Consider the following 18,214-nt stretch of genomic DNA (forward strand, 5'->3'; position numbering starts at 1 on the left):
GTTTCCGCCCGGTCTCGAACCGGGGACCTTTGGCGTGTGATGCGAACGTGATAACCACTACACTACGGAAACCACATGAGATGGTGCGTTCAGGGACATAGCTTATGTTTATCTGTTTGATTGCTGAAGTTCGGAATAAACAAAAAAACATCAACGACTGTTTCCGCCTGGTCTCGAACCGGGGACCTTTCGCGTGTGCGGCGAACGTGATAACCACTACACTACGGAAACCACATGAGATGGTGCGTTCAGGGACATAGCGCATGTTTATCTGTTTGATTGTTGAAGTTCGGAATCAAAGAAAGAAACACCAACGACTGTTTCCGCCCGGTCTCGAACCGGGGACCTTTCGCGTGTTAGGCGAACGTGATAACCACTACACTACGGAAACCACATTAGATGGTGCGTTCAGGGACATAGCTTATGTTTATCTGTTTGATTGCTGAAGTTCGGAATAAACAAAAAAACATCAACGACTGTTTCCGCCTGGTCTCGAACCGGGGACCTTTCGCGTGTGCGGCGAACGTGATAACCACTACACTACGGAAACCACATGAGATGGTGCGTTCAGGGACATAGCGCATGTTTATCTGTTTGATTGTTGAAGTTCGGAATCAAAGAAAGAAACACCAACGACTGTTTCCGCCCGGTCTCGAACCGGAGACCTTTCGCGTGTTAGGCGAACGTGATAACCACTACACTACGGAAACCACATGAGATGGTGCGTTCAGGGACATAGCGCATGTTTATCTGTTTGATTGTTGAAGTTCGGAATCAAAGAAAGAAAGACCAACGACTGTTTCTGCCCGGTCTCGAAACGGGGACCTTCCGCGTGGAAGGCGAACGTGATAACCACTACACTACGGAAACCACATGAGATGGTGCGTTCAGGGACATAGTGTATGTTTATCTGTTTGATTGCGAAGTTCGGAATCAAAGAAAAAAACACCAACGACTGTTTCCGCCCGGTCTCGAACCGGTGACCTTTCGCGTGATAACATGTTAAGATAACATGTTTCTGCCCGGTCTCGAAACGGGGACCTTCCGCGTGGAAGGCGAACGTGATAACCACTACACTACGGAAACCACATGAGATGGTGCGTTCAGGGACATAGTGTATGTTTATCTGTTTGATTGCGAAGTTCGGAATCAAAGAAAAAAACACCAACGACTGTTTCCGCCCGGTCTCGAACCGGGGACCTTTCGCGTGTGAGGCGAACGTGATAACCACTACACTACGGAAACCACATGAGATGGTGCATTCAGGGACATAGCGCATGTTTATCTGTTTGATTGTTGAAGTTCAAAATCAAAGAAAGAAACACCAACGACTGTTTCCGCCCGGTCTCGAACCAGGGACCTTTCGCGTGTTAGGCGAACGTGATAACCACTACACTACGGAAACCACATGAGATGGTGCGTTCAGGGACATAGCGTATGTTTATCTGTTTGATTGTTGAAATTCGAAATAAAAGAAAGAAAGACCAACGACTGTTTCTGCCCGGTCTCGAAACGGGGACCTTCCGCGTGGAAGGCGAACGTGATAACCACTACACTACGGAAACCACATGAGATGGTGCGTTCAGGGACATAGTGTATGTTTATCTGTTTGATTGCGAAGTTCGGAATCAATGAAAGAAAAATCAACGACTGTTTCCGCCCGGTCTCGAACCGGGGACCTTTCGCGTGTGAGGCGAACGTGATAACCACTACACTACGGAAACCACATGAGATGGTGCGTTCAGGGACATAGTGTATGTTTATCTGTTTGATTGCGAAGTTCGGAATCAAAGAAAAAAACACCAACGACTGTTTCCGCCCGGTCTCGAAACGGGGACCTTTCGAGTGTTAGGAGAACGTGACAAACCACTACACTACGGAAACCACATGAGATGGTGCGTTCAGGGACATAGCTTATGTTTATCTGTTTGATTGTTGAATTTCGGAATCAAAGAAAAAAACATCAACGACTGTTTCCACCCGGTCTCGAAACGGGGACCTTCCGCGTGTAAGGCAAACGTGATAACCACTACACTACGGAAACCACATGAGATGGTGCGTTCAGGGACATAGTGTATGTTTATCTGTTTGATTGCGAAGTTCGGAATCAAAGAAAAAAACATCAACGACTGTTTCCGCCCGGTCTCGAACCGGGGACCTTTCGCGTGTGAGGCGAACGTGATAACCACTACACTACGGAAACCACATGAGATGGTGCGTTCAGGGACATAGCGCATGTTTATCTGTTTGATTGTTGAGGTTCGGAATCAAAGAAAAAAACATCAACGACTGTTTCCGCCCGGTCTCGAACCGGGGACCTTTCGCGTGTGAGGCGAACGTGATAACCACTACACTACGGAAACCACATGAGATGGTGCGTTCAGGGACATAGTGTATGTTTATCTGTTTGATTGCGAAGTTCGGAATCAAAGAAAAAAACACCAACGACTGTTTCCGCCCGGTCTCGAACCAGGGACCTTTCGCGTGTTAGGCGAACGTGATAACCACTACACTACGGAAACCACATGAGATGGTGCGTTCAGGGACATAGCTTATGTTTATCTGTTTGATTGTTGAAATTCGGAATCAAAGAAAGAAAGACCAACGACCGTTTCCGCCCGGTCTCGAAACGGGGACCTTCCGCGTGGAAGGCGAACGTGATAACCACTACACTACGGAAACCACATGAGATGGTGCGTTCAGGGACATAGTGTATGTTTATCTGTTTGATTGCGAAGTTCGGAATCAAAGAAAGAAACATCAACGACTGTTTCCGCCCGGTCTCGAAACGGGGACCTTTCGAGTGTTAGGAGAACGTGATAACCACTACACTACGGAAACCACATGAGATGGTGCGTTCAGGGACATAGCTTATGTTTATCTGTTTGATTGTTGAAATTCGGAATCAAAGAAAGAAAGACCAACGACTGTTTCCGCCCGTTCTCGAAACGGGGACCTTCCGCGTGGAAGGCGAACGTGATAACCACTACACTACGGAAACCACATGAGATGGTGCGTTCAGGGACATAGTGTATGTTTATCTGTTTGATTGCGAAGTTCGGAATCAAAGAAAGAAACATCAACGACTGTTTCCGCCCGGTCTCGAACCGGGGACCTTTCGCGTGTGAGGCGAACGTGATAACCACTACACTACGGAAACCACATGAGATGGTGCGTTCAGGGACATAGCGCATGTTTATCTGTTTGATTGTTGAAGTTCGGAATCAAAGAAAGAAACACCAACGACTGTTTCCGCCCGGTCTCGAACCAGGGACCTTTCGCGTGTTAGGCGAACGTGATAACCACTACACTACGGAAACCACATGAGATGGTGCGTTCAGGGACATAGCTTATGTTTATCTGTTTGATTGTTGAATTTCGGAATCAAAGAAAAAAACATCAACGACTGTTTCCGCCCGGTCTCGAAACGGGGACCTTCCGCATGCAAGGCAAACGTGATAACCAATACACTACGGAAACCACATTAGATAGTGCGTTCAGGGACATAGTGTATGTTTATCTGTTTGATTGCGAAGTTCGGAATCAAAGAAAAAAACATCAACGACTGTTTCCGCCCGGTCTCGAACCGGGGACCTTTCGCGTGTGAGGCGAATGTGATAACCACTACACTACGGTAACCACATGAGATGGTGCGTTCAGGGACATAGCTTATGTTTATCTGTTTGATTGCTGAAGTTCGGAATAAACAAAAAAACATCAACGACTGTTTCCGCCTGGTCTCGAACCGGGGACCTTTCGAGTGTTAGGCGAACGTGATAACCACTACACTACGGAAACAACATGAGATGGTGCGTTCAGGGACATAGCTTATGTTTATCTGTTTGATTGTTGAAGTTCGGAATCAAAGAAAGAAACACCAACGACTGTTTCCGAACCGGGGACCTTTCGCGAACGTGATAACCACTACACTACGGAAACCACATGAGACGGTGTGTTCAGGAACCATCAACGATTGTTTCCGCCCGGTCTCGAAACGGGGACCTTTCGAGTGTTAGGAGAACGTGATAACCACTACACTACGGAAACCACATGAGATGGTGCGTTCAGGGACATATCGCATGTTTATCTGTTTGATTGCTGAAGTTCGGAATAAAGAAAAAAACATCAACGACTGTTTCCGCCCGGTCTCGAAACGGGGACCTTTCGCGTGTGAGGCGAACGTGATAACCACTACACTACGGAAACCACAGGAGATGGTGCGTTCAGGGACATAGTGTGTGTTTATCTGTTTGATTGCTGAAGTTCGGAATAAAGAAAAAAACATCAACGACTGTTTCCGCCCGGTCTCGAAACGGGGACCTTTCGCGTGTAAGGCGAACGTGATAACCACTACACTACGGAAACCACAGGAGATGGTGCGTTCAGGGACATAGTGTATGTTTATCTGTTTGATTGCTGAAGTTCGGAATAAAGAAAAAAACATCAACGACTGTTTCCGCCCGGTCTCGAACCAGGGACCTTTCGCGAACGTGATAACCACTACACTACGGAAACCACATGAGATGGTGCCTTCAGGGACATAGCTTATGTTTATCTGTTTGATTGTTGAAGTTCGGAATCAAACAAAGAAACACCAACGACTGTTTCCGCCCGGTCTCGAACCGGGGACCTTTCGCGTGTTAGGCGAACGTGATAACCACTACACTACGGAAACCACAGGAGATGGTGCGTTCAGGGACATAGTGTATGTTTATCTGTTTGATTGCTGAAGTTCGGAATAAAGAAAAAAACATCAACGACTGTTTCCGCCCGGTCTCGAACCGGGGACCTTTCGCGTGTGAGGCGAACGTGATAACCACTACACTACGGAAACCACATGAGATGGTGCGTTCAGGGACATAGGGCATGTTTATCGGTTTGATTGTTGAAGTTCGGAATCAAAGAAAGAAACACCAACGACTGTTTCCGCCCGGTCTCGAACCGGGGACCTTTCGCGAACGTGATAACCACTACACTACGGAAACCACATGAGACGGTGTGTTCAGGAACCATCAACGATTGTTTCCGCCCGGTCTCGAAACGGGGAACTTTCGAGTGTTAGGAGAACGTGATAACCACTACACTACGGAAACCACATGAGATGGTGCGTTCAGGGACATATCGCATGTTTCTCTGTTTGATTGTTGAAGTTCGGAATCAAAGAAAGAAAGACCAACGACTGTTTCCGCCCGGTCTCGAAACGGGGACCTTTCGCGTGTAAGGCGAACGTGATAACCACTACACTACGGAAACCACAGGAGATGGTGCGTTCAGGGACATAGTTTATGTATATCTGTTTGAATGTTGAAGTTGGGAATCAAAGAAAAAAACATCAACGACTGTTTCCGCCCGGTCTCGAAACGGGGACCTTTCGCGTGTAAGGCGAACGTGATAACCACTACACTACGGAAACCACAGGAGATGGTGCGTTCAGGGACATAGTGTATGTTTATCTGTTTGATTGCTGAAGTTCGGAATAAAGAAAAAAACATCAACGACTGTTTCCGCCCGGTCTCGAACCAGGGACCTTTCGCGAATGTGATAACCACTACACTACGGAAACCACATGAGATGGTGCGTTCAGGGACATAGCGCATGTTTATCTGTTTGATTGTTGAAGAATCAAAGAAAAAAACAACAACGACTGTTTCCGCCCGGTTTCGAACCGGGGACCTTTCGCATGTTAGGCGAACGTGATAACCACTACACTACGGAAACCACATGAGATGGTGCCTTCAGGGACATAGCTTATGTTTATCTGTTTGATTGTTGAAGTTGGGAATCAAACAAAGAAACACCAACGACTGTTTCCGCCCGGTCTCGAACCGGGGACCTTTCGCGTGTTAGGCGAACGTGATAACCACTACACTACGGAAACCACATGAGATGGTGCATTCAGGGACATAGCTTATGTTTATCTGTTTGATTGTTGAATTTCGGAATCAAAGAAAAAAACATCAACGACTGTTTGCGCCCGGTCTCGAAACGGGGACCTTTCGCGTGTAAGGCGAACGTGATAACCACTACACTACGGAAACCACAGGAGATGGTGTGTTCAGGAACCATCAACGATTGTTTCCGCCCGGTCTCGAAACGGGGACCTTTCGAGTGTTAGGAGAACGTGATAACCACTACACTACGGAAACCACATGAGATGGTGCGTTCAGGGACATATCGCATGTTTCTCTGTTTGATTGTTGAAGTTCGGAATCAAAGAAAGAAAGACCAACGACTGTTTCCGCCCGGTCTCGAACCGGGGACCTTTCGCGAACGTGATAACCACTACACTACGGAAACCACATGAGACGGTGTGTTCAGGAACCATCAACGATTGTTTCCGCCCGGTCTCGAAACGGGGACCTTTCGAGTGTTAGGAAAACGTGATAACCACTACACTACGGAAACCACATGAGATAGTGCGTTCAGGGACATATCGCATGTTTCTCTGTTTGATTGTTGAAGTTCGGAATCAAAGAAAGAAAGACCAACGACTGTTTCCGCCCGGTCTCGAAACGGGGACCTTTCGCGTGTAAGGCGAACGTGATAACCACTACACTACGGAAACCACAGGAGATGGTGCGTTCAGGGACATAGCTTATGTTTATCTGTTTGATTGTTGAATTTCGGAATCAAAGAAAAAAACATCAACGACTGTTTCCGCCCGGTCTCGAAACGGGGACCTTTAGCGTGTAAGGCGAACGTGATAACCACTACACTACGGAAACCACATGAGATGGTGCGTTCAGGGACATAGCTTATGTTTATCTGTTTGATTGTTGAAATTCGAAATCAAAGAAAGAAAGACCAACGACTGTTTCTGCCCGGTCTCGAAACGGGGACCTTCCGCGTGTGAGGCGAACGTGATAACCACTACACTACGGAAACCACATGAGATGGTGCGTTCAGGGACATAGTGTATGTTTATCTGTTTGATTGCGAAGTTCGGAATCAAAGAAAAAAACACCAACGACTGTTTCCGCCCGGTCTCGGACCGGTGACCTTTCGCGTGATAACATGTTAAGATAACATGTTTCTGCCCGGTCTCGAAACGGGGACCTTCCGCGTGGAAGGCGAACGTGATAACCACTACACTACGGAAACCACATGAGATGGTGCGTTCAGGGACATAGTGTATGTTTATCTGTTTGATTGCGAAGTTCGGAATCAAAGAAAAAAACACCAACGACTGTTTCCGCCCGGTCTCGAACCGGGGACCTTTCGCGTGTGAGGCGAACGTGATAACCACTACACTACGGAAACCAGATGAGATGGTGCATTCAGGGACATAGCGCATGTTTATCTGTTTGATTGTTGAAGTTCAAAATCAAAGAAAGAAACACCAACGACTGTTTCCGCCCGGTCTCGAACCAGGGACCTTTCGCGTGTAAGGCGAACGTGATAACCACTACACTACGGAAACCACATGAGATGGTGCGTTCAGGGACATAGCTTATGTTTATCTGTTTGATTGTTGAAATTCGAAATAAAAGAAAGAAAGACCAACGACTGTTTCTGCCCGGTCTCGAAACGGGGACCTTCCGCGTGGAAGGCGAACGTGATAACCACTACACTACGGAAACCACATGAGATGGTGCGTTCAGGGACATAGTGTATGTTTATCTGTTTGATTGCGAAGTTCGGAATCAATGAAAGAAAAATCAACGACTGTTTCCGCCCGGTCTCGAACCGGGGACCTTTCGCGTGTGAGGCGAACATGATAACCACTACACTACGGAAACCACATGAGATGGTGCGTTCAGGGACATAGCGAATGTTTATCTGTTTGATTGTTGAGGTTCGGAATCAAAGAAAAAAACATCAACGACTGTTTCCGCCCGGTCTCGAACCGGGGACCTTTCGCGTGTGAGGCGAACGTGATAACCACTACACTACGGAAACCACATGAGATGGTGCGTTCAGGGACATAGCTTATGTTTATCTGTTTGATTGTTGAATTTCGGAATCAAAGAAAAAAACATCAACGACTCTTTCCGCCGGTCTCGAACCAGGGACCTTTCGCGAACGTGATAACCACTACACTACGGAAACCACATGAGACGGTGTATTCAGGAACCATCAACGATTGTTTCCGCCCGGTCTCGAACCGGGGACCTTTCGCGTGTTAGACGAACGTGATAACCACTACACTACGGAAACCACATGAGATGGTGCGTTCAGGGACATAGCGCATGTTTATCTGTTTGATTGTTGAAGTTCGGAATCAAAGAAGGAAAGACCAACGACTGTTTCCGCCCGGTCTCGAACCGGGGACCTTTCGCGTGTTAGGCGAACGTGATAACCACTACACTAAGGAAACAACATGAGATGGTGCGTTCAGGGACATAGCGCATGTTTATCTGTTTGATTGTTGAAGTTCGGAATCAAAGAAAGAAACACCAACGGCTGTTTCCGCCCGGTCTCGAACCGGGGACCTTTCGCGTGTTAGGCGAACGTGATAACCACTACACTACGGAAACCACATGAGATGGTGCGTTCAGGGACATAGCTTATGTTTATCTGTTTGATTGTTGAATTTCGGAATCAAAGAAAAAAACATCAACGACTGTTTCCGCCCGGTCTCGAACCAGGGACCTTTCGCGAACGTGATAACCACTACACTACGGAAACCACATGAGATGGCGCGTTCAGGGACATAGCGCATGTTTATCTGTTTGATTGTTGAAGAATCAAAGAAAAAAACATCAACGACTGTTTCCGCCTGGTCTCGAACCGGGGACCTTTCGCGTGTGAGGCGAACGTGATAACCACTACACTACGGAAACCACATGAGATGGTGCGTTCAGGGACATAGGGCATGTTTATCTGTTTGATTGTTGAAGTTCGGAATCAAAGAAAGAAACACCAACGACTGTTTCCGCCCGGTCTCGAACCGGGGACCTTTCGCGTGTTAGGCGAACGTGATAACCACTACACTACGGAAACAACATGAGATGGTGCGTTCAGGGACATAGCTTATCTTTATCTGTTTGATTGTTGAAGTTCGGAATCAAAGAAAGAAACACCAACGACTGTTTCCGAACCGGGGACCTTTCGCGAACGTGATAACCACTACACTACGGAAACCACATGAGACGGTGTGTTCAGGAACTATCAACGATTGTTTCCGCCCGGTCTCGAAACGGGGACCTTTCGAGTGTTAGGAGAACGTGATAACCACTACACTACGGAAACCACATGAGATGGTGCGTTCAGGGACATATCGCATGTTTATCTGTTTGATTGCTGAAGTTCGGAATAAAGAAAAAAACATCAACGACTGTTTCCGCCCGGTCTCGAAACGGGGACCTTTCGCGTGTAAGGCGAACGTGATAACCACTACACTACGGAAACCACAGGAGATGGTGCGTTCAGGGACATAGTGTATGTTTATCTGTTTGATTGCTGAAGTTCGGAATAAAGAAAAAAACATCAACGACTGTTTCCGCCCGGTCTCGAAACGGGGACCTTTCGCGGGTAAGGCGAACGTGATAACCACTACACTACGGAAACCACAGGAGATGGTGCGTTCAGGGACATAGTGTATGTTTATCTGTTTGATTGCTGAAGTTCGGAATAAAGAAAAAAACATCAACGACTGTTTCCGCCCGGTCTCGAACCAGGGACCTTTCGCGGGTAAGGCGAACGTGATAACCACTACACTACGGAAACCACAGGAGATGGTGCGTTCAGGGACATAGTGTATGTTTATCTGTTTGATTGCTGAAGTTCGGAATAAAGAAAAAAACATCAACGACTGTTTCCGCCCGGTCTCGAACCAGGGACCTTTCGCGAACGTGATAACCACTACACTACGGAAACCACATGAGATGGTGCCTTCAGGGACATAGCTTATGTTTATCTGTTTGATTGTTGAAGTTCGGAATCAAACAAAGAAACACCAACGACTGTTTCCGCCCGGTCTCGAACCGGGGACCTTTCGCGTGTTAGGCGAACGTGATAACCACTACACTACGGAAACCACATGAGATGGTGCGTTCAGGGACATAGCTTATGTTTATCTGTTTGATTGTTGAATTTCGGAATGAAAGAAAAAAACATCAACGACTGTTTCCGCCCGGTCTCGAAACGGGGACCTTTCGCGTGTAAGGCGAACGTGATAACCACTACACTACGGAAACCACATGAGATGGTGCGTTAAGGGACATAGCGCATGTTTATCTGTTTGATTGTTGAAGAATCAAAGAAAAAAACACCAACGACTGTTTCCGCCCGGTTTCGAACCGGGGACCTTTCGAATGTTAGGCGAACGTGATAACCACTACACTACGGAAACCACATGAGATGGTGCCTTCAGGGACATAGCTTATGTTTATCTGTTTGATTGTTGAAGTTCGGAATCAAAGAAGGAAACACCAAGGACTGTTTCCGCCCGGTCTCGAACCGGGGACCTTTCGCGTGTTAGGCGAACGTGATAACCACTACACTACGGAAACCACATGAGATGGTGCGTTCAGGGACATAGCTTATGTTTATCTGTTTGATTGTTGAATTTCGGAATCAAAGAAAAAAACATCAACGACTGTTTCCGCCCGGTCTCGAAACGGGGACCTTTCGCGTGTAAGGCGAACGTGATAACCACTACACTACGGAAACCACAGGAGATGGTGAGTTCAGGGACATAGTGTATGTTTATCTGTTTGATTGCTGAAGTTCGGAATAAAGAAAAAAACATCAACGACTGTTTCCGCCCGGTCTCGAAACGGGGACCTTTCGCATGTGAGGCGAACGTGATAACCACGACACTACGGAAACCACATGAGATGGTGCGTTCAGGGACATAGGGCATGTTTATCTGTTTGATTGTTGAAGTTCGGAATCAAAGAAAGAAATACCAACGACTGTTTCCGCCCGGTCTCGAACCGGGAACCTTTCGCGTGTTAGGCGAACATGATAACCACTACACTACGGAAACAACATGAGATGGTGCGTTCAGGGACATAGCTTATGTTTATCTGTTTGATTGTTGAAGTTCGGAATCAAAGAAAGAAACACCAACGACTGTTTCCGCCCGGTCTCGAACCGGGGACCTTTCGCGTGTTAGGCGAACGTGATAACCACTACACTACGGAAACCACATGAGATGGTGCGTTCATGGACATAGCTTATGTTTATCTGTTTGATTGTTGAATTTCGGAATCAAAGAAAAAAACATCAACGACTGTTTCCGCCCGGTCTCGAACCGGGGACCTTTCGCGTGTGAGGCGAACGTGATAACCACTACACTACGGAAACCACAGGAGATGGTGCGTTCAGGGACATAGTGTATGTTTATCTGTTTGATTGCTGAAGTTCGGAATCAAGAAAAAAACATCAACGACTGTTTCCGCCCGGTCTCGAACCGGGGACCTTTCGCGTGTGAGGCGATCGTGATAACCACTACACTACGGAAACCACATGAGATGGTGCGTTCGGGGACATAGGGCATGTTTATCTGTTTGATTGTTGAAGTTCGGAATCAAAGAAAGAAACACCAACGACTGTTTCCGCCCGGTCTCGAACCGGGGACCTTTCGCGTGTTAGGCGAACGTGATAACCACTACACTACGGAAACAACATGAGATGGTGCGTTCAGGGACATAGCTTATGTTTATCTGTTTGATTGTTGAAGTTCGGAATCAAAGAAAGAAACACCAACGACTGTTTCCGCCCGGTCTCGAACCGGGGACCTTTCGCGTGTTAGGCGAACGTGATAACCACTACACTACGGAAACCACATGAGATGGTGCGTTCAGGGACATAGCTTATGTTTATCTGTTTGATTGTTGAATTTCGGAATCAAAGAAAAAAACATCAACGACTGTTTCCGCCCGGTCTCGAACCGGGGACCTTTCGCGTGTGAGGCGAACGTGATAACCACTACACTACGGAAACCACATGAGATGGTGCATTCAGGGACAAAGGGCATGTTTATCTGTTTGATTGTTGAAGTTCGGAATCAAAGAAAGAAACACCAACGACTGTTTCCGCCCGGTCTCGAACCGGGGACCTTTCGCGTGTTAGGCGAACGTGATAACCACTACACTACGGAAACAACATGAGATGGTGCGTTCAGGGACATATCTTATGTTTATCTGTTTGATTGTTGAAGTTCGGAATCAAGAAAAAAACATCAACGACTGTTTCCGCCCGGTCTCGAACCGGGGACCTTTCGCGTGTGAGGCGATCGTGATAACCACTACACTACGGAAACCACATGAGATGGTGCGTTCGGGGACATAGGGCATGTTTATCTGTTTGATTGTTGAAGTTCGGAATCAAAGAAAGAAACACCAACGACTGTTTCCGCCCGGTCTCGAACCGGGGACCTTTCGCGTGTTAGGCGAACGTGATAACCACTACACTACGGAAACAACATGAGATGGTGCGTTCAGGGACATAGCTTATGTTTATCTGTTTGATTGTTGAAGTTCGGAATCAAAGAAAGAAACACCAACGACTGTTTCCGCCCGGTCTCGAACCGGGGACCTTTCGCGTGTTAGGCGAACGTGATAACCACTACACTACGGAAACCACATGAGATGGTGCGTTCAGGGACATAGCTTATGTTTATCTGTTTGATTGTTGAATTTCGGAATCAAAGAAAAAAACATCAACGACTGTTTCCGCCCGGTCTCGAACCGGGGACCTTTCGCGTGTGAGGCGAACGTGATAACCACTACACTACGGAAACCACATGAGATGGTGCATTCAGGGACAAAGGGCATGTTTATCTGTTTGATTGTTGAAGTTCGGAATCAAAGAAAGAAACACCAACGACTGTTTCCGCCCGGTCTCGAACCGGGGACCTTTCGCGTGTTAGGCGAACGTGATAACCACTACACTACGGAAACAACATGAGATGGTGCGTTCAGGGACATATCTTATGTTTATCTGTTTGATTGTTGAAGTTCGGAATCAAAGAAAGAAACACCAACGACTGTTTCCGCCCGGTCTCGAACCGGGGACCTTTCGCGAACGTGATAACCACTACACTACGGAAACCACATGAGACGGTGTGTTGAGGAACCATCAACGATTGTTTCCGCCCGGTCTCGAAACGGGGACCTTTCGAGTGTTAGGAGAACGTGATAACCACTACACTACGGAAACCACATGAGATGGTGCGTTCAGGGACATATCGCATGTTTCTCTGTTTGATTGTTGAAGTTCGGAATCAAAGAAAGAAAGACCAACGACTGTTTCCGCCCGGTCTCGAACAGGGGACCTTTCGCGTGTAAGGCGAACGTGATAACCACTACACTACGGAAACCACAGGAGATGGTGTGTTCAGGGACATAGTTTATGTATATCTGTTTGAATGTTGAAGTTGGGAATCAAAGAAAAAAACATCAACGACTGTTTCCGCCCGGTCTCGAACCAGGGACCTTTCGCGAACGTGATAACCACTACACTACGGAAACCACATGAGATGGTGCGTTCAGGGACATAGCGCATGTTTATCTGTTTGATTGTTGAAGAATCAAAGAAAAAAACAACAACGACTGTTTCCGCCCGGTCTCGAACCGGGGACCTTTCGCGTGTTAGGCGAACGTGATAACCACTACACTACGGAAACCACATGAGATGGTGCGTTCAGGGACATAGCTTATGTTTATCTGTTTGATTGTTGAATTTCGGAAATCAAAGAAAAAAACATCAACGACTGTTTCCGCCCGGTCTCGAAACGGGGACCTTTCGCGTGTAAGGCGAACGTGATAACCACTACACTACGGAAACCACAGGAGATGGTGTGTTCAGGAACCATCAACGATTGTTTCCGCCCTGTCTCGAAACGGGGACCTTTCGAGTGTTAGGAGAACGTGATAACCACTACACTACGGAAACCACATGAGATGGTGCGTTCAGGGACATATCGCATGTTTCTCTGTTTGATTGTTGAAGTTCGGAATCAAAGAAAGAAAGACCAACGACTGTTTCCGCCCGGTCTCGAAACGGGGACCTTTCGCGTGTAAGGCGAACGTGATAACCACTACACTACGGAAACCACAGGAGATGGTGCGTTCAGGGACATAGTGTATGTTTATCTGTTTGATTGCTGAAGTTCGGAATAAAGAAAAAAACATCAACGACTGTTTCCGCCCGGTCTCGAACCGGGGACCTTTCGCGTGTGAGGCGAACGTGATAACCACTACACTACGGAAACCACATGAGATGGTGCGTTCAGGGACATAGGGCATGTTTATCTGTTTGATTGTTGAAGTTCGGAATCAAAGAAAGAAACACCAACGACTGTTTCCGCCCGGTCTCGAACCGGGGACCTTTCGCGTGTTAGGCGAACGTGATAACCACTACACTACGGAAACAACATGAGATGGTGCATTCAGGGACATAGCTTATGTTTATCTGTTTGATTGTTGAAGTTCGGAATCAAAGAAAGAAACACCAACGACTGTTTCCGCCCGGTCTCGAACCGGGGACCTTTCGCGAACGTGATAACCACTACACTACGGAAACCACATGAGACGGTGTGTTCAGGAACCATCAACGATTGTTTCCGCCCGGTCTCGAAACGGGGACCTTTCGAGTGTTAGGAGAACGTGATAACCACTACACTACGGAAACCACATGAGATGGTGCGTTCAGGGACATATCGCATGTTTCTCTGTTTGATTGTTGAAGTTCGGAATCAAAGAAAGAAAGACCAACGACTGTTTCTGCCCGGTCACGAACCGGGGACCTTTCGCGTGTAAGGCGAACGTGATAACCACTACACTACGGAAACCACAGGAGATGGTGTGTTCAGGGACATAGTTTATGTATATCTGTTTGAATGTTGAAGTTGGGAATCAAAGAAAAAAACATCAACGACTGTTTCCACCCGGTCTCGAAACGGGGACCTTTCGCGTGTAAGGCGAACGTGATAACCACTACACTACGGAAACCACAGGAGATGGTGCGTTCAGGGACATAGTGTATGTTTATCTGTTTGATTGCTGAAGTTCGGAATAAAGAAAAAAACATCAACGACTGTTTCCGCCCGGTCTCGAACCAGGGACCTTTCGCGAACGTGATAACCACTACACTACGGAAACCACATGAGATGGTGCGTTCAGGGACATAGCGCATGTTTATCTGTTTGATTGTTGAAGAATCAAAGAAAAAAACAACAACGACTGTTTCCGCCCGGTTTCGAACCGGGGACCTTTCGCATGTTAGGCGAACGTGATAACCACTACACTACGGAAACCACATGAGATGGTGCCTTCAGGGACATAGCTTATGTTTATCTGTTTGATTGTTGAAGTTCGGAATCAAACAAAGAAACACCAACGACTGTTTCCGCCCGGTCTCGAACCGGGGACCTTTCGCGTGTTAGGCGAACGTGATAACCACTACACTACGGAAACCACATGAGATGGTGCGTTCAGGGACATAGCTTATGTTTATCTGTTTGATTGTTGAATTTCGGAATCAAAGAAAAAAACATCAACGACTGTTTGCGCCCGGTCTCGAAACGGGGACCTTTCGCGTGTAAGGCGAACGTGATAACCACTACACTACGGAAACCACATGAGATGGTGCATTCAGGGACAAAGGGCATGTTTATCTGTTTGATTGTTGAAGTTCGGAATCAAAGAAAGAAACACCAACGACTGTTTCCGCCCGGTCTCGAACCGGGGACCTTTCGCGTGTTAAGCGAACGTGATAACCACTACACTACGGAAACAACATGAGATGGTGCGTTCAGGGACATAGCTTATGTTTATCTGTTTGATTGTTGAAGTTCGGAATCAAAGAAAGAAACACCAACGACTGTTTCCGCCCGGTCTCGAACCGGGGACCTTTCGCGAACGTGATAACCACTACACTACGGAAACCACATGAGACGGTGTGTTCAGGAACCATCAACGATTGTTTCCGCCCGGTCTCGAAACGGGGACCTTTCGAGTGTTAGGAGAACGTGATAACCACTACACTACGGAAACCACATGAGATGGTGCGTTCAGGGACATATCGCATGTTTCTCTGTTTGATTGTTGAAGTTCGGAATCAAAGAAAGAAAGACCAACGACTGTTTCCGCCCGGTCTCGAACAGGGGACCTTTCGCGTGTAAGGCGAACGTGATAACCACTACACTACGGAAACCACAGGAGATGGTGTGTTCAGGGACATAGTTTATGTATATCTGTTTGAATGTTGAAGTTGGGAATCAAAGAAAAAAACATCAACGACTGTTTCCGCCCGGTCTCGAACCAGGGACCTTTCGCGAACGTGATAACCACTACACTACGGAAACCACATGAGATGGTGCGTTCAGGGACATAGCGCATGTTTATCTGTTTGATTGTTGAAGAATCAAAGAAAAAAACAACAACGACTGTTTCCGCCCGGTTTCGAACCGGGGACCTTTCGCATGTTAGGCGAACGTGATAACCACTACACTACGGAAACCACATGAGTTGGTGCCTTCAGGGACATAGCTTATGTTTATCTGTTTGATTGTTGAAGTTCGGAATCAAACAAAGAAACACCAACGACTGTTTCCGCCCGGTCTCGAACCGGGGACCTTTCGCGTGTTAGGCGAACGTGATAACCACTACACTACGGAAACCACATGAGATGGTGCGTTCAGGGACATAGCTTATGTTTATCTGTTTGATTGTTGAATTTCGGAATCAAAGAAAAAAACATCAACGACTGTTTCCGCCCGGTCTCGAAACGGGGACCTTTCGCGTGTAAGGCGAACGTGATAACCACTACACTACGGAAACCACAGGAGATGGTGTGTTCAGGAACCATCAACGATTGTTTCCGCCCGGTCTCGAAACGGGGACCTTTCGAGTGTTAGGAGAACGTGATAACCACTACACTACGGAAACCACATGAGATGGTGCGTTCAGGGACATATCGCATGTTTCTCTGTTTGATTGTTGAAGTTCGGAATCAAAGAAAGAAAGACCAACGACTGTTTCCGCCCGGTCTCGAAACGGGGACCTTTCGCGTGTAAGGCGAACGTGATAACCACTACACTACGGAAACCACAGGAGATGGTGCGTTCAGGGACATAGTGTATGTTTATCTGTTTGATTGCTGAAGTTCGGAATAAAGAAAAAAACATCAACGACTGTTTCCGCCCGGTCTCGAACCGGGGACCTTTCGCGTGTGAGGCGAACGTGATAACCACTACACTACGGAAACCACATGAGATGGTGCGTTCAGGGACATAGGGCATGTTTATCTGTTTGATTGTTGAAGTTCGGAATCAAAGAAAGAAACACCAACGACTGTTTCCGCCCGGTCTCGAACCGGGGACCTTTCGCGTGTTAGGCGAACGTGATAACCACTACACTACGGAAACAACATGAGATGGTGCATTCAGGGACATAGCTTATGTTTATCTGTTTGATTGTTGAAGTTCGGAATCAAAGAAAGAAACACCAACGACTGTTTCCGCCCGGTCTCGAACCGGGGACCTTTCGCGAACGTGATAACCACTACACTACGGAAACCACATGAGACGGTGTGTTCAGGAACCATCAACGATTGTTTCCGCCCGGTCTCGAAACGGGGACCTTTCGAGTTTTAGGAGAACCTGATAACCACTACACTACGGAAACCACATGAGATGGTGCGTTCAGGGACATATCGCATGTTTCTCTGTTTGATTGTTGAAGTTCGGAATCAAAGAAAGAAAGACCAACGACTGTTTCTGCCCGGTCACGAACCGGGGACCTTTCGCGTGTAAGGCGAACGTGATAACCACTACACTACGGAAACCACAGGAGATGGTGTGTTCAGGGACATAGTTTATGTATATCTGTTTGAATGTTGAAGTTGGGAATCAAAGAAAAAAACATCAACGACTGTTTCCGCCCGGTCTCGAAACGGGGACCTTTCGCGTGTAAGGCGAACGTGATAACCACTACACTACGGAAACCACAGGAGATGGTGCGTTCAGGGACATAGTGTATGTTTATCTGTTTGATTGCTGAAGTTCGGAATAAAGAAAAAAACATCAACGACTGTTTCCGCCCGGTCTCGAACCAGGGACCTTTCGCGAACGTGATAACCACTACACTACGGAAACCACATGAGATGGTGCGTTCAGGGACATAGCGCATGTTTATCTGTTTGATTGTTGAAGAATCAAAGAAAAAAACAACAACGACTGTTTCCGCCCGGTTTCGAACCGGGGACCTTTCGCATGTTAGGCGAACGTGATAACCACTACACTACGGAAACCACATGAGAT

At 47.2% G+C, this 18,214-nt stretch overlaps 57 non-coding genes across 57 annotated transcripts; all 57 read right to left on the reverse strand.

Moving 5' to 3' along the window:
• Positions 1–318: 318 nt before the first annotated feature.
• On the reverse strand, positions 319–391 carry trnav-aac (transfer RNA valine (anticodon AAC)). Its single transcript has one exon. It is a non-coding gene; the product is annotated as a tRNA-Val (tRNA).
• A 406-nt stretch (positions 392–797) lies between these two features.
• Positions 798–870, reverse strand: trnag-ucc (transfer RNA glycine (anticodon UCC)). Its single transcript has one exon. It is a non-coding gene; the product is annotated as a tRNA-Gly (tRNA).
• A 143-nt stretch (positions 871–1,013) lies between these two features.
• Positions 1,014–1,086, reverse strand: trnag-ucc (transfer RNA glycine (anticodon UCC)). The gene has a single exon. It is a non-coding gene; the product is annotated as a tRNA-Gly (tRNA).
• Positions 1,087–1,172: 86 nt separating this feature from the next.
• On the reverse strand, positions 1,173–1,245 carry trnav-cac (transfer RNA valine (anticodon CAC)). The gene has a single exon. It is a non-coding gene; the product is annotated as a tRNA-Val (tRNA).
• A 247-nt stretch (positions 1,246–1,492) lies between these two features.
• Positions 1,493–1,565, reverse strand: trnag-ucc (transfer RNA glycine (anticodon UCC)). The gene has a single exon. It is a non-coding gene; the product is annotated as a tRNA-Gly (tRNA).
• Positions 1,566–1,651: 86 nt separating this feature from the next.
• Positions 1,652–1,724, reverse strand: trnav-cac (transfer RNA valine (anticodon CAC)). Its single transcript has one exon. It is a non-coding gene; the product is annotated as a tRNA-Val (tRNA).
• Positions 1,725–2,130: 406 nt separating this feature from the next.
• Positions 2,131–2,203, reverse strand: trnav-cac (transfer RNA valine (anticodon CAC)). The gene has a single exon. It is a non-coding gene; the product is annotated as a tRNA-Val (tRNA).
• Positions 2,204–2,290: 87 nt separating this feature from the next.
• On the reverse strand, positions 2,291–2,363 carry trnav-cac (transfer RNA valine (anticodon CAC)). Its single transcript has one exon. It is a non-coding gene; the product is annotated as a tRNA-Val (tRNA).
• Positions 2,364–2,609: 246 nt separating this feature from the next.
• trnag-ucc (transfer RNA glycine (anticodon UCC)) lies at positions 2,610–2,682 on the reverse strand. Its single transcript has one exon. It is a non-coding gene; the product is annotated as a tRNA-Gly (tRNA).
• Positions 2,683–2,928: 246 nt separating this feature from the next.
• trnag-ucc (transfer RNA glycine (anticodon UCC)) lies at positions 2,929–3,001 on the reverse strand. The gene has a single exon. It is a non-coding gene; the product is annotated as a tRNA-Gly (tRNA).
• Positions 3,002–3,087: 86 nt separating this feature from the next.
• trnav-cac (transfer RNA valine (anticodon CAC)) lies at positions 3,088–3,160 on the reverse strand. Its single transcript has one exon. It is a non-coding gene; the product is annotated as a tRNA-Val (tRNA).
• A 1,132-nt stretch (positions 3,161–4,292) lies between these two features.
• Positions 4,293–4,365, reverse strand: trnav-uac (transfer RNA valine (anticodon UAC)). The gene has a single exon. It is a non-coding gene; the product is annotated as a tRNA-Val (tRNA).
• A 237-nt stretch (positions 4,366–4,602) lies between these two features.
• trnav-aac (transfer RNA valine (anticodon AAC)) lies at positions 4,603–4,675 on the reverse strand. Its single transcript has one exon. It is a non-coding gene; the product is annotated as a tRNA-Val (tRNA).
• An 86-nt stretch (positions 4,676–4,761) lies between these two features.
• Positions 4,762–4,834, reverse strand: trnav-cac (transfer RNA valine (anticodon CAC)). Its single transcript has one exon. It is a non-coding gene; the product is annotated as a tRNA-Val (tRNA).
• A 346-nt stretch (positions 4,835–5,180) lies between these two features.
• trnav-uac (transfer RNA valine (anticodon UAC)) lies at positions 5,181–5,253 on the reverse strand. Its single transcript has one exon. It is a non-coding gene; the product is annotated as a tRNA-Val (tRNA).
• An 87-nt stretch (positions 5,254–5,340) lies between these two features.
• On the reverse strand, positions 5,341–5,413 carry trnav-uac (transfer RNA valine (anticodon UAC)). Its single transcript has one exon. It is a non-coding gene; the product is annotated as a tRNA-Val (tRNA).
• Positions 5,414–5,645: 232 nt separating this feature from the next.
• On the reverse strand, positions 5,646–5,718 carry trnav-aac (transfer RNA valine (anticodon AAC)). The gene has a single exon. It is a non-coding gene; the product is annotated as a tRNA-Val (tRNA).
• An 87-nt stretch (positions 5,719–5,805) lies between these two features.
• On the reverse strand, positions 5,806–5,878 carry trnav-aac (transfer RNA valine (anticodon AAC)). The gene has a single exon. It is a non-coding gene; the product is annotated as a tRNA-Val (tRNA).
• A 614-nt stretch (positions 5,879–6,492) lies between these two features.
• trnav-uac (transfer RNA valine (anticodon UAC)) lies at positions 6,493–6,565 on the reverse strand. Its single transcript has one exon. It is a non-coding gene; the product is annotated as a tRNA-Val (tRNA).
• A 463-nt stretch (positions 6,566–7,028) lies between these two features.
• On the reverse strand, positions 7,029–7,101 carry trnag-ucc (transfer RNA glycine (anticodon UCC)). The gene has a single exon. It is a non-coding gene; the product is annotated as a tRNA-Gly (tRNA).
• An 86-nt stretch (positions 7,102–7,187) lies between these two features.
• Positions 7,188–7,260, reverse strand: trnav-cac (transfer RNA valine (anticodon CAC)). Its single transcript has one exon. It is a non-coding gene; the product is annotated as a tRNA-Val (tRNA).
• An 87-nt stretch (positions 7,261–7,347) lies between these two features.
• On the reverse strand, positions 7,348–7,420 carry trnav-uac (transfer RNA valine (anticodon UAC)). The gene has a single exon. It is a non-coding gene; the product is annotated as a tRNA-Val (tRNA).
• An 87-nt stretch (positions 7,421–7,507) lies between these two features.
• Positions 7,508–7,580, reverse strand: trnag-ucc (transfer RNA glycine (anticodon UCC)). The gene has a single exon. It is a non-coding gene; the product is annotated as a tRNA-Gly (tRNA).
• A 246-nt stretch (positions 7,581–7,826) lies between these two features.
• On the reverse strand, positions 7,827–7,899 carry trnav-cac (transfer RNA valine (anticodon CAC)). The gene has a single exon. It is a non-coding gene; the product is annotated as a tRNA-Val (tRNA).
• A 505-nt stretch (positions 7,900–8,404) lies between these two features.
• On the reverse strand, positions 8,405–8,477 carry trnav-aac (transfer RNA valine (anticodon AAC)). Its single transcript has one exon. It is a non-coding gene; the product is annotated as a tRNA-Val (tRNA).
• Positions 8,478–8,870: 393 nt separating this feature from the next.
• Positions 8,871–8,943, reverse strand: trnav-aac (transfer RNA valine (anticodon AAC)). Its single transcript has one exon. It is a non-coding gene; the product is annotated as a tRNA-Val (tRNA).
• Positions 8,944–9,278: 335 nt separating this feature from the next.
• Positions 9,279–9,351, reverse strand: trnav-uac (transfer RNA valine (anticodon UAC)). The gene has a single exon. It is a non-coding gene; the product is annotated as a tRNA-Val (tRNA).
• A 245-nt stretch (positions 9,352–9,596) lies between these two features.
• Positions 9,597–9,669, reverse strand: trnav-uac (transfer RNA valine (anticodon UAC)). The gene has a single exon. It is a non-coding gene; the product is annotated as a tRNA-Val (tRNA).
• Positions 9,670–9,906: 237 nt separating this feature from the next.
• On the reverse strand, positions 9,907–9,979 carry trnav-aac (transfer RNA valine (anticodon AAC)). Its single transcript has one exon. It is a non-coding gene; the product is annotated as a tRNA-Val (tRNA).
• Positions 9,980–10,066: 87 nt separating this feature from the next.
• trnav-uac (transfer RNA valine (anticodon UAC)) lies at positions 10,067–10,139 on the reverse strand. The gene has a single exon. It is a non-coding gene; the product is annotated as a tRNA-Val (tRNA).
• A 242-nt stretch (positions 10,140–10,381) lies between these two features.
• Positions 10,382–10,454, reverse strand: trnav-aac (transfer RNA valine (anticodon AAC)). Its single transcript has one exon. It is a non-coding gene; the product is annotated as a tRNA-Val (tRNA).
• An 87-nt stretch (positions 10,455–10,541) lies between these two features.
• Positions 10,542–10,614, reverse strand: trnav-uac (transfer RNA valine (anticodon UAC)). The gene has a single exon. It is a non-coding gene; the product is annotated as a tRNA-Val (tRNA).
• A 406-nt stretch (positions 10,615–11,020) lies between these two features.
• Positions 11,021–11,093, reverse strand: trnav-aac (transfer RNA valine (anticodon AAC)). The gene has a single exon. It is a non-coding gene; the product is annotated as a tRNA-Val (tRNA).
• Positions 11,094–11,180: 87 nt separating this feature from the next.
• Positions 11,181–11,253, reverse strand: trnav-cac (transfer RNA valine (anticodon CAC)). The gene has a single exon. It is a non-coding gene; the product is annotated as a tRNA-Val (tRNA).
• A 246-nt stretch (positions 11,254–11,499) lies between these two features.
• On the reverse strand, positions 11,500–11,572 carry trnav-aac (transfer RNA valine (anticodon AAC)). The gene has a single exon. It is a non-coding gene; the product is annotated as a tRNA-Val (tRNA).
• An 87-nt stretch (positions 11,573–11,659) lies between these two features.
• Positions 11,660–11,732, reverse strand: trnav-aac (transfer RNA valine (anticodon AAC)). The gene has a single exon. It is a non-coding gene; the product is annotated as a tRNA-Val (tRNA).
• Positions 11,733–11,819: 87 nt separating this feature from the next.
• Positions 11,820–11,892, reverse strand: trnav-cac (transfer RNA valine (anticodon CAC)). Its single transcript has one exon. It is a non-coding gene; the product is annotated as a tRNA-Val (tRNA).
• An 87-nt stretch (positions 11,893–11,979) lies between these two features.
• Positions 11,980–12,052, reverse strand: trnav-aac (transfer RNA valine (anticodon AAC)). The gene has a single exon. It is a non-coding gene; the product is annotated as a tRNA-Val (tRNA).
• Positions 12,053–12,298: 246 nt separating this feature from the next.
• On the reverse strand, positions 12,299–12,371 carry trnav-aac (transfer RNA valine (anticodon AAC)). Its single transcript has one exon. It is a non-coding gene; the product is annotated as a tRNA-Val (tRNA).
• An 87-nt stretch (positions 12,372–12,458) lies between these two features.
• trnav-aac (transfer RNA valine (anticodon AAC)) lies at positions 12,459–12,531 on the reverse strand. The gene has a single exon. It is a non-coding gene; the product is annotated as a tRNA-Val (tRNA).
• An 87-nt stretch (positions 12,532–12,618) lies between these two features.
• On the reverse strand, positions 12,619–12,691 carry trnav-cac (transfer RNA valine (anticodon CAC)). The gene has a single exon. It is a non-coding gene; the product is annotated as a tRNA-Val (tRNA).
• Positions 12,692–12,778: 87 nt separating this feature from the next.
• Positions 12,779–12,851, reverse strand: trnav-aac (transfer RNA valine (anticodon AAC)). The gene has a single exon. It is a non-coding gene; the product is annotated as a tRNA-Val (tRNA).
• Positions 12,852–13,503: 652 nt separating this feature from the next.
• trnav-aac (transfer RNA valine (anticodon AAC)) lies at positions 13,504–13,576 on the reverse strand. Its single transcript has one exon. It is a non-coding gene; the product is annotated as a tRNA-Val (tRNA).
• An 88-nt stretch (positions 13,577–13,664) lies between these two features.
• Positions 13,665–13,737, reverse strand: trnav-uac (transfer RNA valine (anticodon UAC)). Its single transcript has one exon. It is a non-coding gene; the product is annotated as a tRNA-Val (tRNA).
• A 195-nt stretch (positions 13,738–13,932) lies between these two features.
• Positions 13,933–14,005, reverse strand: trnav-uac (transfer RNA valine (anticodon UAC)). Its single transcript has one exon. It is a non-coding gene; the product is annotated as a tRNA-Val (tRNA).
• Positions 14,006–14,091: 86 nt separating this feature from the next.
• trnav-cac (transfer RNA valine (anticodon CAC)) lies at positions 14,092–14,164 on the reverse strand. The gene has a single exon. It is a non-coding gene; the product is annotated as a tRNA-Val (tRNA).
• Positions 14,165–14,251: 87 nt separating this feature from the next.
• On the reverse strand, positions 14,252–14,324 carry trnav-aac (transfer RNA valine (anticodon AAC)). Its single transcript has one exon. It is a non-coding gene; the product is annotated as a tRNA-Val (tRNA).
• An 811-nt stretch (positions 14,325–15,135) lies between these two features.
• Positions 15,136–15,208, reverse strand: trnav-aac (transfer RNA valine (anticodon AAC)). The gene has a single exon. It is a non-coding gene; the product is annotated as a tRNA-Val (tRNA).
• Positions 15,209–15,295: 87 nt separating this feature from the next.
• trnav-aac (transfer RNA valine (anticodon AAC)) lies at positions 15,296–15,368 on the reverse strand. The gene has a single exon. It is a non-coding gene; the product is annotated as a tRNA-Val (tRNA).
• A 972-nt stretch (positions 15,369–16,340) lies between these two features.
• trnav-aac (transfer RNA valine (anticodon AAC)) lies at positions 16,341–16,413 on the reverse strand. Its single transcript has one exon. It is a non-coding gene; the product is annotated as a tRNA-Val (tRNA).
• Positions 16,414–16,500: 87 nt separating this feature from the next.
• Positions 16,501–16,573, reverse strand: trnav-aac (transfer RNA valine (anticodon AAC)). The gene has a single exon. It is a non-coding gene; the product is annotated as a tRNA-Val (tRNA).
• An 87-nt stretch (positions 16,574–16,660) lies between these two features.
• Positions 16,661–16,733, reverse strand: trnav-uac (transfer RNA valine (anticodon UAC)). The gene has a single exon. It is a non-coding gene; the product is annotated as a tRNA-Val (tRNA).
• Positions 16,734–16,928: 195 nt separating this feature from the next.
• trnav-uac (transfer RNA valine (anticodon UAC)) lies at positions 16,929–17,001 on the reverse strand. Its single transcript has one exon. It is a non-coding gene; the product is annotated as a tRNA-Val (tRNA).
• An 86-nt stretch (positions 17,002–17,087) lies between these two features.
• Positions 17,088–17,160, reverse strand: trnav-cac (transfer RNA valine (anticodon CAC)). Its single transcript has one exon. It is a non-coding gene; the product is annotated as a tRNA-Val (tRNA).
• Positions 17,161–17,247: 87 nt separating this feature from the next.
• Positions 17,248–17,320, reverse strand: trnav-aac (transfer RNA valine (anticodon AAC)). The gene has a single exon. It is a non-coding gene; the product is annotated as a tRNA-Val (tRNA).
• A 506-nt stretch (positions 17,321–17,826) lies between these two features.
• Positions 17,827–17,899, reverse strand: trnav-uac (transfer RNA valine (anticodon UAC)). Its single transcript has one exon. It is a non-coding gene; the product is annotated as a tRNA-Val (tRNA).
• A 232-nt stretch (positions 17,900–18,131) lies between these two features.
• trnav-aac (transfer RNA valine (anticodon AAC)) lies at positions 18,132–18,204 on the reverse strand. The gene has a single exon. It is a non-coding gene; the product is annotated as a tRNA-Val (tRNA).
• Between the last annotated feature and the right edge of the window lie 10 nt (positions 18,205–18,214).

This window comes from Gasterosteus aculeatus, chromosome Y (genome assembly GCF_964276395.1).
Source record: "Gasterosteus aculeatus chromosome Y, fGasAcu3.hap1.1, whole genome shotgun sequence".
Lineage (NCBI taxonomy): Eukaryota > Metazoa > Chordata > Actinopteri > Perciformes > Gasterosteidae > Gasterosteus > Gasterosteus aculeatus.